Source organism: Dendrobates tinctorius, unplaced genomic scaffold (genome assembly GCF_039654945.1).
Source record: "Dendrobates tinctorius isolate UK_male_01 unplaced genomic scaffold, ASM3965494v1 ptg000332l, whole genome shotgun sequence".
NCBI classification, from domain to species: domain Eukaryota; kingdom Metazoa; phylum Chordata; class Amphibia; order Anura; family Dendrobatidae; genus Dendrobates; species Dendrobates tinctorius.
Window position 1 is genome coordinate 507,451 of NW_027361998.1, and position 19,278 is coordinate 526,728.

At 52.0% G+C, this 19,278-nt stretch overlaps 1 protein-coding gene across 2 annotated transcripts in view; it reads right to left on the bottom strand.

The window, feature by feature from the left end:
- Positions 1–19,278, bottom strand: part of ZNF395 (zinc finger protein 395) — a 101,697-nt gene that overhangs the window by 19,592 nt on the left and 62,827 nt on the right. The window contains exon 1 of one of the 2 annotated variants that reach the window (XM_073561906.1): positions 5,178–5,504. The exons of the other annotated variant lie outside the window; for it this stretch is intronic. The gene's annotated coding sequence lies outside the window, so the exon portion shown is untranslated. Of the gene's footprint in view, positions 1–5,177; positions 5,505–19,278 lie in introns of those variants that run through there. 2 annotated transcript variants of the gene reach the window in all.

Below are 19,278 nucleotides of genomic sequence, written 5' to 3' on the forward strand. Positions count from 1 at the left end.
GTGCAGGCTGCTGCCCGGACCCCACAAGTGAGAGCGTCAGCCCCAGTGCAGGCTGCTGCCCGAACCCCAAAAATCAGAGCGTCAGCCCAAGTGCAGGCTGCAGCCCGGACCCCACAAGTGGGCGCGTCAGCCCCAGTGCAGGCTGCTGCCCGGACCCCACAAGTGGGAGCATCAGCCCAAGTGCAGGCTGCTGCCCGGACCCCAAAAATCAGAGAGTCAGCCCCAGTGCAGGCTGCTGCCCGGACCCCAAAAATCAGAGCGTCAGCCCCAGAGCAGGCTGCTGCCCGGACCCTGCACATATCAGAGCGTCAGTCCAAGTGCAGGCTGCAGCCCGGACCCCACAAGTGGGAGCATCAGCCCAAGTGCCAAAAATCAGAACGTCAGCCCAAGTGCAGGCTGCTGCCCGGACCCCAAAAATCAGAGCGTCAGCCCCAGTGCAGGCTGCTGCCCGGACCCCAAAAATCAGAGCGTCAGCCCAAGTGCAGGCTGCTGCCCGGACCCTGCACATATCAGAGCGTTAGTCCAAGTGCAGGCTGCTGCCCGGACCCCGCAAGTGAGAGCGTCAGCCCAAGTGCAGGCTGCTGCCCGGACCCTGCAAGTCAGAACGTCAGCCCAAGTGCAACCTGCTGCCCAGACCACGCAAATCAGAGCGTCAGTCCAAGTGCAGGCTGCTGCCCGGACCCCAAAAATCAGAGAGTCAGCCCCAGTGCAGGCTGCTGCCCGGACCCTGCACATATCAGAGCGTCAGTCCAAGTGCAGGCTGCAGCCCGGACCCTGCACAAATCAGAGCGTCAGCCCAAGTGCAGGCTGCTGCCCGGACCCCGCAAGTGAGAGCGTCAGCCCAAGTGCAGGCTGCTGCCCGGACCCTGCACAAATCAGAGCGTCAGTCCAAGTGCAGGCTGCTGCCCGGACCCTGCACAAATCAGAGCGTTAGTCCAAGTGCAGGCTGCTGCCCGGACCCCGCAAGTGAGAGCGTCAGCCCAAGTGCAGGCTGCTGCCCGGACCCTGCAAGTCAGAACGTCAGCCCAAGTGCAACCTGCTGCCCAGACCACGCAAATCAGAGCGTCAGTCCAAGTGCAGGCTGCTGCCCGGACCCCACAAGTGGGAGCGTCAGCCCCAGTGCAGGCTGCTGCCCGGACCCCACAAGTGGGAGCGTCAGCCCCAGTGCAGGCTGCTGCCCGGACCCCACAAGTGGGAGCGTCAGCCCCAGTGCAGGCTGTTGCCCGGACCCCACAAGTGGGAGCGTCAGCCCCAGTGCAGGCTGCTGCCCGGACCCCACAAGTGGGAGCGTCAGCCCCAGTGCAGGCTGCTGCCCGGACCCCACAAGTGGGAGCGTCAGCCCCAGTGCAGGCTGCTGCCCGGACCCCACAAGTGGGAGCGTCAGCCCCAGTGCAGGCTGCTGCCCGGACCCCACAAGTGGGAGCGTCAGCCCCAGTGCAGGCTGCTGCCCGGACCCCACAAGTGGGAGCGTCAGCCCCAGTGCAGGCTGCTGCCCGGACCCCACAAGTGGGAGCGTCAGCCCCAGTGCAGGCTGCTGCCCGGACCCCACAAGTGGGAGCGTCAGCCCCAGTGCAGGCTGCTGCCCGGACCCCACAAGTGGGAGCGTCAGCCCCAGTGCAGGCTGCTGCCCAGACCCCACAAGTGGGAGCGTCAGCCCCAGTGCAGGCTGCTGCCCGGACCCCACAAGTGGGAGCGTCAGCCCCAGTGCAGGCTGCTGCCCGGACCCCACAAGTGGGAGCGTCAGCCCCAGTGCAGGCTGCTGCCCGGACCCCACAAGTGGGAGCGTCAGCCCCAGTGCAGGCTGCTGCCCGGACCCCACAAGTGGGAGCGTCAGCCCCAGTGCAGGCTGCTGCCCGGACCCCACAAGTGGGAGCGTCAGCCCCAGTGCAGGCTGCTGCCCGGACCCCACAAGTGGGAGCGTCAGCCCCAGTGCAGGCTGCTGCCCGGACCCCACAAGTGGGAGCGTCAGCCCCAGTGCAGGCTGCTGCCCGGACCCCACAAGTGGGAGCGTCAGCCCCAGTGCAGGCTGCTGCCCGGACCCCACAAGTGGGAGCGTCAGCCCCAGTGCAGGCTGCTGCCCGGACCCCACAAGTGGGAGCGTCAGCCCCAGTGCAGGCTGCTGCCCGGACCCCACAAGTGGGAGCGTCAGCCCCAGTGCAGGCTGCTGCCCGGACCCCACAAGTGGGAGCGTCAGCCCCAGTGCAGGCTGCTGCCCGGACCCCACAAGTGAGAGCGTCAGCCCCAGTGCAGGCTGCTGCCCGGACCCCATACATCAGAGCGTCAGCCCAAGATGACCAAAGTTACTTCAGCAAAGTCAGGAGGGCAGAAGAGAAGGCAACGAGCTGCAAAACTGGATCCAAACCAGGACCCGATGCTGAGATTACACGGCACAGAGTGGAGAAAAGTGACCCAAGGGGGCTTATTTATTTACCCCAGCCTATAGCTCTACCGCTGTTATAATATGACATCTGCATGCTGGGAGTTGTGGTTCTCCAGATTGTACAACCGCTATTGCGTCCTAACACTTTTCAGAATAATATTGGGGGCCGTCAATTTTCACCGACACTCCGCGGTCTCCCATATATCTTGTACGGCCTGCAGTTGTCTTCATTTTATAGGTTTCTAAGTTGCTGTAAAAGGGCATGCTGGAAGTTGTAGTGTCACCACAGTCTGGAGATGGAGGGGGAGGGGGGGGACAATGACAATATAGAGGCGATTCCCAGATAAATATGACATCACTGAATACGTCTACACTGTGGATTATAGACTGCACACAGAAGTTTACAATGTGGACCCCCACCCTTTCCCCTCTGGGGGGATCCAATTAATGAGTTTATTATGAGCCATGTGGCGGCCACTACAGGGGAGAAGCAGCATTACAGCCGGTCTCATTGAAGCGAATGCATGTGCCAACTCCATTGAGACTTTCGAGCGGGAAGACCCCCACTATGATATCGGTGCTCGACTGTCTCTTTCACCCTCAGACACCAAATTTATCCAGTAGGTAACGGTGGGATCCGCTGGATCGCGCACAATGGGAACAGATGTGAATGCAGACAGGAAACACTGCGACATGTTTGTTTACAAATACAGCGACTGATACATTGTGACATCACAGATGTGCACACACAAGATGCAGATGGAAACATTGAGACAAAAAATCCTAATCGGGATCGCTCCAAGTGGCATCCATCACCGTGCCAGAGGCTGGGTCCTCGGGTAACTGACGGGCACGAGCCCCCCATTGCAGATCCATGGCGCCACCATTGAGCACTGCAGGGTAGTGAAGATTGTGGCCACGCTGGACATGACAAGACACCAGGGGTCGTCCTCTGATTCTCTACCCAAAGTTGCCGAAAAGTTTTTAGAAGTGACAGGCCCACGGGAGACCGACAGTCACACACCCCCTGCAGTGGTGACAGGGTCCACAGGCCCCAATGGTCGCGGTCCCCCTCTCCAGCACAGTGGCCAGGATCGCCACATCCAGCAGTTGTGGGGGGGGAAACTAACTGGATCACCCAATAACTGATCACTGCGGGACGGGCGGAAAAATGGATCAAGTCTTCAGCAACAGGAATTGATTTGTTTTTATGGAGTTTACAGAATATCAGACGCTGCCACCAAAAACAAAGGCGCAGCCCACCGCCGGGAGATTCTGCCCGAAAATAAAAGAATGGGGGGGGGGGGACCCTTTATAGGTGCAGTCACACGGATGGAGGACAATCCGGGGAAAAGAATCCAACGACAAATGGTGCAGCCAAACAATGAAGGGGGACTGCCACCAGAAAGAGGAGCAGTCACCCCAATAGACAAAATAGGGGTGCAACCAACTGAAAAGTCTGCAGCCATCAAAGAAGGAGCACAGATACCCCAAAAAGACACCACTTACTCCATGACCAAAGGGGGGAACAGCCAACCACGACTACAAAAGAGCGCAGTTACCAAAAAGGGGCACAACCCCCAGTCCGAGAGCAAAGAGGAGGCGCTGTCAGACTGTGCAACAATAGCAAAAGGGGTACAGGCTGCCCAGGAACCCAGCGGGGCTGGAGGGAGCAGGTGTGCCAGCCAGGGCTGAAGGGAGGGAGGGGGCGTGCTGGCCGGGACTGGAGGGAGAGAAGGGGAAGGAGTGTGCCGGCCGGCGGGCTGGCAGGAGGGGAGGGGGTGTGCTGGTTGGGGGTCTGGCAGGAGGGGAGGAGGGTGTGCCGGCCGGGGGGCTGGCGGGGTCTGGCAGGAGGGGAGGGGGGGGGTGCCGACCGGGGGGCTGGCGGGGTCTGGCAGGAGGGGGAGGAGGGTGTGCCGACCGGGGGGCTGGCGGGGTCTGGCAGGAGGGGGAGGAGGGTGTGCCGACCGGGGGGCTGGCGGGGTCTGGCAGGAGGGGGAGGAGGGTGTGCCGACCGGGGGGCTGGCGGGGTCTGGCAGGAGGGGGAGGAGGGTGTGCCGACCGGGGGGCTGGCGGGGTCTGGCAGGAGGGGGAGGAGGGTGTGCCGACCGGGGGTCTGGCGGGGTCTGGCAGGAGGGGGAGGAGGGTGTGCCGACCGGGGGTCTGGCAGGAGGGGGAGGAGGGTGTGCCGACCGGGGGGCTGGCGGGGTCTGGCAGGAGGTGTGCTGGGTGGGGAGCTGGCGGGGTCTGGCAGGAGGGGAGGGGGTGTGCTGGGTGGGGAGCTGGCGGGGTCTGGCAGGAGGGGAGGGGGGTGTGCCGGCCGGGGGGGCTGGCAGGAAGGGGAGGGGGTGTGCCAGCTGGGGGGGGGGGGGGTGACTGCTGACATGGGCCACTGGGGGGTGTGTCGGCAGAGTTGGCAGTACAGAGGGGGGTGTGAGCTCACAGGGGAGGGGTGACGGGGGAAAGAACGCCAAAAACAGTTATCAATCACGCTGCTCCCGCAGGGTCAGTGCCCCCCATGCAGATAAACAAGGGGCTGCACCCCAATAGCGCATCTGTCAGTAAGATTACTCACAGGACCTCCAGCCGTGCACCCGTCACCGCCGACCCTGCACCCCCAGCTGTGTGCATGCACATAGCGCGCCCCCCCCGGTCCCCGTGCACGCTCCCCCTCACTTGCCCTCCTCCCCCCGGTCCCGTGCACGCTCCCCCTCACTTGCCCTCCTCCCCCGGTCCCCGTGCACGCTCCCCCTCACCTGCCCTCCTCCCCCCGGTCCCCGTGCACGCTCCCCCTCACCTGCCCCGGCGCTGTCCTCCTCCTCCTCCTCCGCTCGCTGTCGGCGCTCCCGGGCCGCTCTGGGAATGGTGCTGTGTCCCCTGTGCAGCCTCTCTCCGCCGCCGCTCTCCCTCCTCCTCCAGCTCCGATGTGGGGAGCGCAGAATCCCGCGGCGGACCCCGGGCCCGGCTGCGCTCGGCCGCTGTGATGTGGCGCAGTTGCCGGAGTTGCGCGCCCTCTGCGCTGCTGCTGCTGCGGCCCCGTGTGCGCCGCCGGCGGGGTGTGCGCCCTGTGTGCCGGGACTGCGCCTCCTGGGCTGCGGCCGCGCCGGGTTTTGCTGCTCGCACGTCGCTGCCCGCGCTGCTCCTCCTCCTCCTCCGCGCCCCCTCCTCCTCCTGCCGGCCGGGTAGAGCCGAGTTGTAAACAAGCTCCCCACATGCTCAGCCCTCCGCCTGCCATTGGCGGCCGCGCTGCCCCGGACTCACACCCACCAGCGCAGGCGGAAAACACAGCCAAGAGGTTCTGCAGCAGCATGCACACATAAGCATATTGCATCTGCTGCAGAACTAAAAAAAAATGATAGACAGTGATCAGGCTGACAAGAGGTGCTGCAGCAGCAAATATGCAAACCACAAATGCTGCACACACTTCTATAAAAACTTCTTCTAAAAAATGAATGATGGGCAGCACAACCTGACAAGAGGTTCTGCAGCAGCAGAGGGTCATGCACAAAGTATCTTCCAAAAAAAAGTGATGGATCAGCCTGACAAGAGGTTCTGCAGCAGCAAACAGATCAGTAGTGGGGACTAATACGCATATCAAAAGTGATGCAGAATCTCTTCCAAGATTATCAACCTGACAAGAGGTTCTGCAGCAGCAGAGGGTTTAGGACAGAGCAGATGTATGCACGCCACAGCTGCTGCAGAATCTCTTATGGCAGACCAGATGAATGTAAAATGCAAATCGAAACCCTGCAGAATCTTTTTTTTTTTAACCGAGGAAGACTTGATGGAAAGCTATGCTTGGCAAGAGGTTCTGCAGCAGCACAGAGGTCCCTGTAATGTATGTCGTGGACGTGATGGTTGCACTAATAGGCAAATCAGATGATGGAGACCTGTCTGGATGTTGATCTTCTAGTTAGACGGTGCAGCTGCAAAATGTCTGCCAGCCAAGATGTTCTGCAGCAGCAGCAGAAGTCTCTATAGCCCAATTTCCTGAATACATGCAAATCACAATTGTTGCAAAATCGCTTCAAAGCCACAGGAGGGACAGTTCAGTCTGACAAACCTACAGATTGACTGTGCAGTTACAGAATCTAGGCCACGCAAGATGTTCTGCATCAGCAGAGATCCCAATATATGGTTGGCCACACTCGTGCAAGTTGCAGCTGCTGCAGAATTTCTTTAAGGCAAAACGATAGACAGCTTAGCGTCTGGCAAGAGGTTCTGCAGCAGCACACGGGTCCAGGTATAAGGTAGGCCTTCTAATTGACTTTGTTGCTGCAGCGTCTCAATCGGGCAAGATGTTCTGCAGCAGCAGAGGTCGCTAGATTTAATAGGCCAGTTTCATGCACATATTTGCTAGTTGAAGCTGCTGCAGAATTTCTTTGAAAATCAAGTAATGGCTTCTCCTGATAAGAAGTTCTGCAGCAGCAGGTCCCTATATATCACAAACTAGATGCATGAAATAATGAGAAAATCACAGCGGCTGCAAAAACTCAGATGAAGAGGTGATGGACAGCTCTGCCTGACAAGATGTTCTGCAGCAGCAAAATGACCCATGTATAAGGTGGGCCCCTACATATAAGATACCAGTTTCCTGCACATAAATACAAATCACAGCTGCTGCAGAATCTCTTCAGCAGGCTGACAGCCAATGCCACGTAAAGGCCAGTTCAGTCTGAAAAGATGTTCTGCAGCAGCAGAGGTTCCCCATGTATGACAGACCAGCTACATGCAACAAATTAGCAAACCGCAGCTGCTGCAGAATCCATTCAGGAGGCTGGCAGTCGGAGCCAAGTGATAAGATGTTCTGCAGCAGCAGAGATCACAGTACTTTATATGGTAGACCGACGTGTTGGTTGCACCAATTCGCAAATCACAGGTTTTGCAGAAAGTCTTGAAAACACCAGGAGATGGACAAGATGTTCTGCAGCAGCGACTATGATAGATCGGATTGTAACGCTGTATAATTTCAACCAGGCAAGATGTTCTGCAGCAGCAGAAGCCACCATTATCTTGAGCAGTTTCTTGCACACGTATGCAGCAGACCACAGAGGGCAGTTCAGACAGAGAAGAGGTTCTGCAGCAGCTGAATGACACACTAGATGCATGCACTAAATAGCAAACCACAGCTGCTGCAGAACCTCTTTAACAAACGAGGCGTGATGGGGCAAGATGTTCTGCAGCAGCGCAGGCCCTCGGCTATAAGATGGCTGCAGTGTCTGTGTGCTCTGACAGCACGTGTGTGGGCGCGCAGAGGAGGGAGGGTCCCCGGGCCTGGAAATCTGTTTGTGTTCTGCAGACCCCAAACCCCTCCGGAGCCCCCGTCTTGTTGTGTTGGACACATAGGCAGCGCATGCGCGGGAGCAGGGGAGTGGGTGCGTGGGTGGGCAGGAACCGCGTGGATTTGTTATGGAAACAAAAAAAATGGAATGCCCCCGTGGGGTCTGCAGCCAGACTGTACCCGATGCCGGGGAGCACGGGGGCCACAGTCAGAGCGGCGGCAGCGGTGACTGACAGCAGCGCTTCCTTCTCACTGCTCGGGGCGGGGACTGTGAGGAGCCGGTATGTGCCGGCTGCTGCTGACTACGTGCAGACATCCACGTGTAGAGGAGGCTTCCCCGGGGCTGCCCTGGGCCGGCTGAGGAATGCGGCCGGAACCACTGTCCGCGGCGGCAACAATGGAACAAGTCGGAAAGAAACAATGGGAACTATCTGTAAACAAACGGAACAAGAGCTGCGGCAAAAAACGGCCACAACTGCGCAAAAAAACGGCCACAACTGCGCAAAAAAACGGCCACAACTGCGCAAAAAAACGGCCACAACTGCGCAAAAAAACGGCCACAGCTGCCGCAAAAAAACAGCCGCAACTGCCGCAAAAAAACAGCCGCAACTGCCGCAAAAAAACGGCCACAACTGCGCAAAAAAACGGCCACAGCTGCGGCAAAAAAACGGCCACAGCTGCGCAAAAAAACGGCCACAGCTGCGGCAAAAAAACGGCCACAGCTGCGCAAAAAAACGGCCACAGCTGCGGCAAAAAAACGGCCACAGCTGCCGCAAAAAAACGGCCGCAACTGCGGCAAAAAAAACGGCCACATCTGCGGCAAAAAAAACGGCCACATCTGCGGCAAAAAAAACGGCCACATCTGCGGCAAAAAAAACGGCCACAGCTGCCGCAAAAAAAACGGCCACAGCTGCCGCAAAAAAACAGCCACAACTGCGCAAAAAAACGGCCACAGCTGCCGCAAAAAAAACGGCCACAGCTGCCGCAAAAAAACAGCCGCAACTGCGGCAAAAAAAACGGCCACATCTGCGGCAAAAAAAACGGCCACATCTGCGGCAAAAAAAACGGCCACAGCTGCCGCAAAAAAAACGGCCACAGCTGCCGCAAAAAAACGGCCACAACTGCGCAAAAAAACGGCCACAGCTGCCGCAAAAAAACAGCCGCAACTGCGGCAAAAAAAACGGCCACATCTGCGGCAAAAAAAACGGCCACATCTGCCGCAAAAAAACGGCCACAACTGCGGCAAAAAAAACGGCCACAGCTGCGGCAAAAAAAACGGCCACAGCTGCCGCAAAAAATCGGCCACAGCTGCGGCAAAAAAAACGGCCACAGCTGCCGCAAAAAAAAGGCCACATCTGCGGCAAAAAAAACGGCCACAGCTGCGGCAAAAAAACGGCCACAGCTACCGCAAAAAAACGGCCACAACTGCGGCAAAAAAACGGCCACAGCTGCCGCAAAAAAACGGCCACAACTGCCGCAAAAAAACGGCCACAACTGCCGCAAAAAAACGGCCACAGCTGCCGCAAAAAAACGGCCACAACTGCGGCAAAAAAACGGCCACAGCTGCCGCAAAAAAAACGGCCACAATTGCGGCAAAAAAACGGCCACAGCTACCGCAAAAAAACTGCCACAACTGCGGCAAAAAAACGGCCACAGCTGCCGCAAAAAAACCGGCCACAGCTGCCGCAAAAAAATAGACAACTGCGGCAACTCCAGGGGCCAAAACCCTGCCCAATGGCAAAGCTCTAATTGTCGGGAGAGATACCAACTATACCAAGGAATCCTCCCCCATCATAGGAAAAGTCTGTCCCCATAACTGCTACGTACTCGTAGAATGCCCCCTATATGGGCTCATACTCACTTGCAAGAGACTTGCGTGATTCTCGTGTGAGTTTCTCGCTGGCACTCGGACTGGAGCATGCATGTATTTCTATGTAGCTGCATGCTCCGGTCCGAGTGCCGGCGGCAGTGCCAGCTAGTGAGTATGAGCCCTAATAGTGTCAACTACACTTCCCTCATAATAACCCCAAAAGTATGCACTTGGTTGTTTGGTGAGGTGCTGGTGGGATGGGGTACGTGACCCCAAGACTAAGGTAAGAGATTTCACCGCACACTATTGATTAAGGCAGGGTTTCCCAACTCCAGTCCTCAAGGCACACCAACAGATCATGTTTTCAGGATTTCCTTAGTATTGCTCAGATGATAATTGCTTCACCTGTGCAATACAAAGGAAATCCTGAAAACATGATCTGTTGGTGTGCCTTGAGGACTGGAGTTGGGAAACCCTGGATTAAGGTGATGATAAGTTTTTATTCGTAAAAGCAAACACATAAAATTGTTGCGAAAATTGCTCCAAACTCACACAACGTTTCGACCCCTCCAGGGTCTTTATCACAATGTCGTTGATTGTGAAGATTAAAGGAAACCCCTTTTGAAAGGATGAGAAGTGGCTGCGGCGCTGTATAGTGTCCTTGTGGCGCTCCTGGTTCCTATGTGTGTTGCATGCGGGAGCGCCACAAGGACGCTATACAGTTCCGCAGCCACTTCTCATCCTTTCAAAAGGGGTTTCCTTTAATCTTCACAACCGATAACATTGTGATAAAGACCCTGGAGGGGTCGAAACGTTGTGCGAGTTTGGAGCAATTTTCGCAAAACAATTTTATATGTTTGCGTCACCTTAATCAAGAGTGTGCGGTGAAATCTCTCTTGCCTCCCCAATACACAGAGCCGCTGCCCGGCTGATCCCAGCCCTAAGCAGAATAATGGCCCGGTCGGCTGACAATCTTTTGGGGGGAGAGTTGATAGACCCCATAAATATATGACTTTCCGCTGCATATGATAGGGCTGTTGGAATTTGACGTGAAAACATACGAAGCTCAGACGAGCCGAGCACCAACGTGTATTGGGTACGCGGCCATGTGTACAACAACTACAGGGCCCACGTAACCGTGATAGTGTCAGTCTTAAAGGGATGGTCCGGAACTATTTGTTTTTCTTAGGAGCCTAAGAACTTATGGTTAGTTGCTAAGTACATGGCTGTTGTGCGTGATACCGATCTCTGCCGGCTCAGAGCGGTTGCTCCTGCCGGCAACTCTGCGGTTTCCGGTGACTTCATGCCGACCTGTTGACAGGGCGTATCTGCCAAAGTCATGCTGAATGCCAGTGAGCTCCCTGCTGCATAACTTCGGGGAGTTTGTTGTCAATCAGCATGAGAATGGCAGTCACTCCCTGTCATCAGAACAGCCCGGAAGAGCAGACGTGAAGCGGAACTGCCAGCAGGAGCGGTCTATGACCTCTCTGAGCCGGCATCGGGCAGAACAGGCAGGTAGTTAGGAGCCCAATAGGTAAAAAAAAAAAATTGTCTCGGAATATTCCTATAAGTGTCCTATATTCACAGCGCCTCCATAACAGTGACAGCAAGATGTACCCCTAACCGATAAGGGTGAGAACTGATGCTGCCGATGTCTGTAAAGCGCTATGGAATGTATGGAGCCATATAAGTAACATAAATAAATTTGGCTTGAATAATTGTGACTTGTGCCCATAGTAGTGACAGCCATAGTCATGGTGGCTCCATAGCAGTGACCTCCTTATATCAGTAATGTATCCGATTATCTCACTATACGATCATCAACTCATGTTACATAATAACAAAGATCATAATAACTGCAGCTACATCTGGGGGAATGCAACTTCTTTTTTTTTTGCCATCTAGCAATATCCCTGCGTCATGCGACTCCAGTTATGTGACATTCTTGCACAGGGCAACTCGTAGCCGTCCAGCCAGTTCTGTGCATTCCCTGTCACGGCTCCATCCCCCATCGCCGTTCCTCATAGTTCAGAGTAGAGGAGCGCCTGGCTAATGAATGCTCCAGATTGGCACGTCACTGATGGGCAGTCGCAGATTTAGCGCCCAAATTTCTGGGATCCTTTTAATCCAGTATCTAATCCAATATTTTGCAATATTACCATACGTCCCATAGAGCTTTCCCAGAAAAAAACTCAATATTGATCATATACGTATTAGTGTCGGTCGTAGTGACCCCACAGGCACAATGTCCCCATCTTGCACTTTTGGAGAAGTGGTCACAAATGTGCTATATTCACCTCAATGGGAGAGAACCTAAACTCAAGGTGGGATTTGCATCTCTCAGGGGCATATTCTATGGTTGCGCCAAAAATGTCCTAGACGAGACGTGATTATCTATTTAAAGGAGTTTTCTCATCATGTTAATTGGATAAAATTGCACAGTGCTTGTAAAGATAAATAACTTTGCAATTTACTTCTCATTAACCATTTTTGTTGCTTAGGTTTCCGGCTACTTCTGTAGTCTATCAGAGGTGGCCAGTTTCCTATGTAATGAGTGATGCACTTACAAGCTCTTTGCTATGGAGCTTGTAAGCACTGCTCTGAATGTTTTTGGCCTGGATTGTCAATCAAGCAATGAGAGAGGGGAGCACTTTTGTGTAACCAATTTATCAGTGGTCTCTATAACATTACTACCCATTAAGTCCACATGTTTCCCTATAAGGCTGTTTTGGCCCAGTACCGACCAATATGGACCAAGCAGATTGCAAAAAAAAAAAAACAATCGCCTCCCCTACTGTACAGTATATGGTGCCTGCAATGACCGGACATCTTGGGCCATAGGTCTGCCTCTTCCCTGGGCAATGTGTCAATCAATAGCATGTATTCATTGTATATGGAGACTACTTCCCCCAACTAGATACAAACCACATGGACCATATCTGTAACTGTGTGCCCAAGGCTGGGAACGGGATCATCAGGGCGCGGGGTAGGACAAGGGGGGAGAACGAATACTTTCGTTGCACAGCCTTGAGGGATTTGTTGACACTGTCTAAATAAGGGTTAATGATACATTCTTCCCTCTTTGACACTGCAAATAATTGGTGACATATATACATGGTCTCCCTCAGACACGTGGGATTACATTGTACCAGCTGGACCCAAGGAAAGATCCTTCCCATAATTTTACAGCCTATCAGTGGGAAACATTCTCCTGGCATCCAACAAGCCCCGATTTCCTCCTGAGAATAGAGAACATGATCATCAACCCCAAAAAAAAGATATAATTAGTGTTACTCCATCACATCATCATCATCTCATTAGCATATTTACAAAATTAAATACAAACAATGGATTGGACCTGGGATTAGCTAGAACTGTACTTAGTTTTATCACTAATAATATGGCGGAATGGAATGCAGCGAAACAACGTGGTTCAAAGTAGAGCGGGGCGTCGGACATGGCGGCAGAAGATGTTTTCAGGAAGGCTGGACTTGTCGAAAAAGAAGGAATCAAAATTTGCTGGACGAATCATCAGCAGTGTTAAATACACAGACGATAGAACATTGAGAGCAAGAAAAGTAGATGGAATGAAGGACTTATTACGGAGTGTCAAGATGGAAAGCTCCAAGGTGGGACTGCGACTCAACGCAAGGAAGACAAAGATATTGGCTACTGCCAGGTACGACCAGAGATGGACGGCGACAAACTGGGAGTTGTAAAGGACTTCAACCTACTCGGGTCAAGGATCCCTCAAGATGCAGCGATGAATAGCTACGGGCAAATCAACAATGAAGGTCTTCAAATCAAGGAACATTTCACTGGTGATAAAGACACGGCTCGTACATAGTCTGGTCTGGTGGCAAAACATGGCCGATGAAGAAAGAAGACGGAAGAAGAATCAACGCCTTTGGAATGTGGAGAAAAAGCGTTATCAATACCATGGATGGCAAGAAGAACAAACAAATCAATCTTGGGACAATTCAAACCAGACACTTCTGAACTCTCCAGTGCTTTATTTCCATCCATTTCTAGGGGCTTCTTGAAGTTTGTCCTGCAGGAAGACCCATGACCTAGGACGTAAACCCAGCTTTCTGACCCAAATCCAGGGAGATTAGCTACTGTGCCATGGGTTGAAAACTTCTTGATTATGTCGCTCACCATGGACAAAGGAACATCAAGATCTCTGGATTTGGACTTGTAACCTTGAGATTATTGATAGTGTTCAACTATTTTTTTTTTCAGGTCCTCGGACAGTTCTCTTCTCCTCTGTTCTCTATGCTTAGTGTGGCACACACAGGCAAAATGGAAAGATTGAGTCAACTTCTCCCCTTATTTATCTGGTTTCAGGTGTGATTTTTTTCATATTTCCCACACCTGTTACTTGCCACAGGTGAGCTTGAACGAGCATCACATGCTGGAAACAAAGTGGCTTTCCCACAATTTTGGAAAGGTGCCAACAATTTTGACCATTTTCAGGAAAAATTTCAAGTCCTAGCACTCCTTACAGCTGAGGGTTTGCTAGAGTGATTTACAGTCCAGATCTTCCTGGAAGGTGAACTTACAGAACTGACTTCTTCTTGAGAGTAACAATCTATGTATCAGTGCAGATAATAAATCTCATCCTGCCCGAGTCTGATAAGCTCACAGATACTATTGTGCATTGAATGTGCAGAAACCAAGATGGTTCTTCAGCAACAGCAGAGATGGGTGAGAAACGGGTGCACAAAGAAGATCAGAACGTTTTATTACGTTTCCATTACTTTTATATATTGCTCTCATCTTCATCCTCTCTTATATTTTGGGGGAGGTGATCTATGTGGAGTCGCGCCAGGCCTTCCCTTCTCTCCGCTGACTACAATTATTCTCGAATACATGTGGTTTTCTGCAGAAATGTACAAAGCGGGATTGTCCGGGATACGCCATAACATTTGATAGCTCCAGTATGTAAATAACGTTTTATATCCATGGCGCCAGGAATATCGCATGCTGCTCCTAATCCATAAACTATGCAACGTAAAGAATGAATAATGGGATTTAACTGCTGTTTAAAGAGACCACGCAACTTTTATTAGGAGCATGACAGCTTACAATGTCTTCTGTGCACATGCAATCAAAGTCGCTGTGTGCTCATGATTTTCCTCCCATGCTGTCCCACCAGCAGAATAGTGAGTGCAGCTCTGGGGTATAATACAGGATGTAACTCAGGATCAGTAATGTAATGTATGTACACAGTGACTGCACCAGCAGAATAGTGAGTGCAGCTCTGGAGTATAATACAGGATGTAACTCAGGATCAGTAATGTAATGTATGTACACAGTGACTAGACCAGCAGAATAGTGAGTGCAGCTCTTGGGTATAATACAGGATGTAACTCAGGATCAGTAATGTAATGTATGTACACAGTGACTGCACCAGCAGAATAGTGAGTGCAGCTCTGGAGTATAATACAGGAGGTAACTCAGGATCAGTAATGTATGTACACAGTGACTGCACCAGCAGAATAGTGAGTGCAGCTCTGGAATATAATACAGGATGTAACTCAGGATCAGTAATGTAATGTATGTACACAGTGACTGCACCAGCAGAATAGTGAGTGCAGCTCCAGATTATAATACAGGATGTAACTCAGGTTCAGTAATGTAATGTATGTACACAGTGACTGCACCAGCAGAATAGTGAGTGAAGCTCTGGGGTATAATACAGGATGTAACTCAAGATCAGTAATGTAATGTATGTACACAGTGACTGTACCAGCAGAATAGTGAGTGCAGCTCTGGAGTATAATACAGGAGGTAACTCAGGATCAGTAATGTAATGTATGTACACAGTGACTGCACCAGCAGAATAGTGAGTGGAGCTCCAGATTATAATACAATATGTAACTCAGGTTCAGTAATGTAATGTATGTACACAGTGACTGTACCAGCAGAATAGTGACTGCAGCTCTGGAGTATAATACAGGATGTAACTCAGGATCAGTAATGTAATGTATGTACACAGTGACTGCACCAGCAGAATAGTGAGTGCAGCTCTGGAGTATAATACAGGATGTAACTCAGGATCAGTAATGTAATGTATGTATACAGTGACTGCACCAGCAGAATAGTGAGTGCAGCTCTGGAGTATAATACAGGATGTAACTCAGGATCAGTAATGTAATGCATGTACACAGTGACTGCACCAGCAGAATAGTGAGTGCAGCTCTGGAGTATAATACAGGATGTAACTCAGGATCAGTAATGTAATGCATGTACACAGTGACTGCACCAGCAGAATAGTGAGTGCAGCTCTAGAGTATAATACAGGATGCAACTCAGGATCAGTAATGTAATGTATGTACGTATACCTGGCTCTTCCCCTATATTACAGTATGTCCCCAGTGTGTTCTGCACTCCGCACAGCAGTCAGGATTCTGTGACATTACGAGCCTACGTGTATAGGGTGATACAGTAATGTATGCAGGGCATGCTGCGGACACATGATGGGGCATATTCTGCCCGGCCGGGCGCTGGCTCACTCAGTCTATTTATGTCATTGCTGCAGGTAACAGAGCGGCTGCCCCAGCTGTCACCGTCACTCGCTGCTGCATGACGACACGGTCTGGGATTTCCCAGCGAATAGAAACAGAGGCGGCTGCAATCCTGAGCGATCCGGGGGATAGCGACGGATACAGCAGAGCCAGGAGAGTGCGATGGCGGATAGGGCTGGTGGTATTGTATGGGCAATCATAGTAACATATGGGCACCAGTAGGACTGCTGGTATTATATGGTCACTAATGGTAATATATGGGCATTAATAGGGTTGCCAGGATTATTGGCATTGGGCGCCAATAGACTGGGTAGTGTTACATGGGCACTAGTAGTATAACATGGGTACTAATCTGATTCTTGTGTTTTTTGGGCACCAGTAGGGTTGGCAGTATTTTTATATTGATGGGAGTATTATTTAGGCAGTGACATATCTTGTAATATTAGATGTCATGCTTTATGGATGCAATGATATCATTCATTCCATCAGCTGTGACTCTAATCCCATTTACTATTTTTTAAAAAATGATTCTTTTTTTACCCAAAAAATACATTAGTTGAAATCCATTTTGTCATCAAATTTCATAACACAAAATTTAATTTCTGGACCTGATGAGACTGTTGTGCTTACTTACAAAAAAAACCACATTGAATTGGCTATATGATCCTGTATGAAAGTTTAACTCAATCCCTGCCCATATAGCCTGATTGACAGCTCCTCAGCGTCCCTCCTTCCTGCTCCTCCTGAGATCTCACACTGCTCAGTACAAGCTGCAGCTATCAGTCAGACTGGGAGACAGGAGATAAATCCACTCGGGCTCCTCTGTAGATGTACATGGAGTGAACACTCATTCTGACATTGATTTTCACAGTAAGTTCTCTGGCCCCACCAGGTCCGATAGATCTATTTTTGTAATGTATACAGTGTATATTGTTATATGTGGTGTCAGATCCTCTATAAATACATACACAATCAATTATTATAGTTTGAATATTTCTGCCTTTTATTTTTTTTATTTGGAGCAATGTGTCGGTGCAGGTAAGGCATCAGTCTGATTAGGTGACAGAGGTCTGCAGGACCTGAGACATTGTAGCGAAGCTTTCCAGTGGAGCCGCGCTCCCCGCGTCCCAGTTGGATTCTGAGTGACTAACATTTTGGGCCAGGGGGCATGGTCGCGCCTCTATCTCCCATGTTGCAGCATGGGAAGAGGGCAGCGTCACTGAAGCATCCACGTGTCCTCCTGGCCACTTCTGCAGTCTTTTCAGAGGTGGACGGTTTCCTAGGCAAGGAGAATGTAAACCAAAAAGAACAGAGAGGATTTTTATTAGGAAATTATTTGATAAATTATTTGTATTTTTCCAAGCGTTTGCAACAATTTATCCAATTTATGAGGATAGGAAAAACACATATAAGCAACAATGTTTCCATTCACTGACAGCAAGCAGAAAACTGACCCTGAATGAAGTCTATGAGAAAATTGCAGATCTTAGTATTATGTAATTATTGAGGCATCGGGGTCAGGAGCCCCCTTGCTTAGCGCCCCGACCCTGGGGGTCACTTTACACTAGAATCTTGCAGTAAACAGTAGTTTGGGTCTTAAAGGGGAAGGTGCAGGGGGGAGACCCAGTGCATTTGGCTTGTGCTCCCCTGTGTCTGCAGGCTGGGATCACACACAGACATGGCTGCCAAGAGCCCAGGCCTGAACAATCTAGTCCTAACCAGTTTGATATTTGAGGCAGAGGGGAGGGAGCCGGGCTGTTTGCCTTGGCTGGGAGCATGGTCAGGCAGCAGAGCTAGTGCACAAGTTGTAGCAGAGCTGCTAAGGTTCTCTGGAGGCGCAGCCCAAGGACGAGCTATTTATGGCAGCGCCACATTACATAATCCGCTGTAACATGGGCCCACACCGCCAGGAGAGGCATACCGCGCACGGACGGCGTGTCACGTCTCGCCTGCAACGGTGCACTACTGGATGGAATGCAGCAGCACAGAGTATTTCAGGAGAGGAGTGCGCTGATCATGTGGGGGGTCACAGAGTAGTTACATACAGAAGCAGCGTCCCCAGCAGCACAGAGTATTTCAGGAGAGGAGTGCGCTGATCATGTGGGAGGTCACAGACTAGTTACATACAGAAGCAGCGTCTCCAGCAGCACAGAGTATTTCAGGAGAGGAGTGTGCTGATCATGTGGGGGGGGTCACAGACAAGTTACATACAGAAGCAGCGTCCCCAGCAGCACAGAGTATTTCAGGAGAGGAGTGTGCTGATCATGTGGGTGGTCACAGACTAGTTACATACAGAAGAAGCGACCCCAGCAGCACAGAGTATTTCAGGAGAGGAGTGCGCTGATCATGTGGGGGGGTCACAGACTAGTTACATACAGAAGCAGCGTCCCCAGCAGCACAGAGTATTTCAGGAGAGGAGTGTGCTGATTATGTGGGAGGTCACAGACTAGTTACATACAGAAGCAGCGTCTCCAGCAGCACAGAGTATTTCAGGAGAGGAGTGAGCTGATCATGTGGGAGGTCACAGACTAGTTACATATAGAAGCAGCGTCCCCAGCAGCACAGAGTATTTCAGGAGAGGAGTGTGCTGATCATGTGGGGGGGTCACAGACTAGTTACATACAGAAGCAGCGTCCCCAGCAGCACAGAGTATTTCAGGAGAGGAGTGCGCTGATCATGTGGGGGGGTCACAGACTAGTTACATATAGAAGCAGCGTCCCCAGCAGCACAGAGTATTTCAGGAGAGGAGTGCGCTGATCATGTGGGAGGTCACAGACTAGTTACATACAGAAGCAGCGTCTCCAGCAGCACAGAGTATTTCAGGAGAGGAGTGTGCTGATAATGTGGGAGGTCACAGACTAGTTACATACAGAAGAAGCGTCCCCAGCAGTACAGAGTATTTCAGGAGAGGAGTGTGCTGATCATGTGGGGGGGTCACAGACTAGTTACATACAGAAGCAGCGTCCCCAGCAGCACAGAGTATTTCAGGAGAGGAGTGCGCTGATCATGTGGGAGGTCACAGACTAGCTACATACAGAAGCAGCGTCCCCAGCAGCACAGAGTATTTCAGGAGAGGAGTGTGCTGATCATGTGGGGGTCACAGACTAGTTACATACAGAAGCAGCGTCCCCAGCAGCACAGAGTATTTCAGGAGAGGAGTGCGCTGATCATGTGGGAGGTCACAGACTAGTTACATACAGAAGCAGCGTCCCCAGCAGCACAGAGTATTTCAGGAGAGGAGTGCGCTGATCATGTGGGAGGTCACAGACTAGTTACA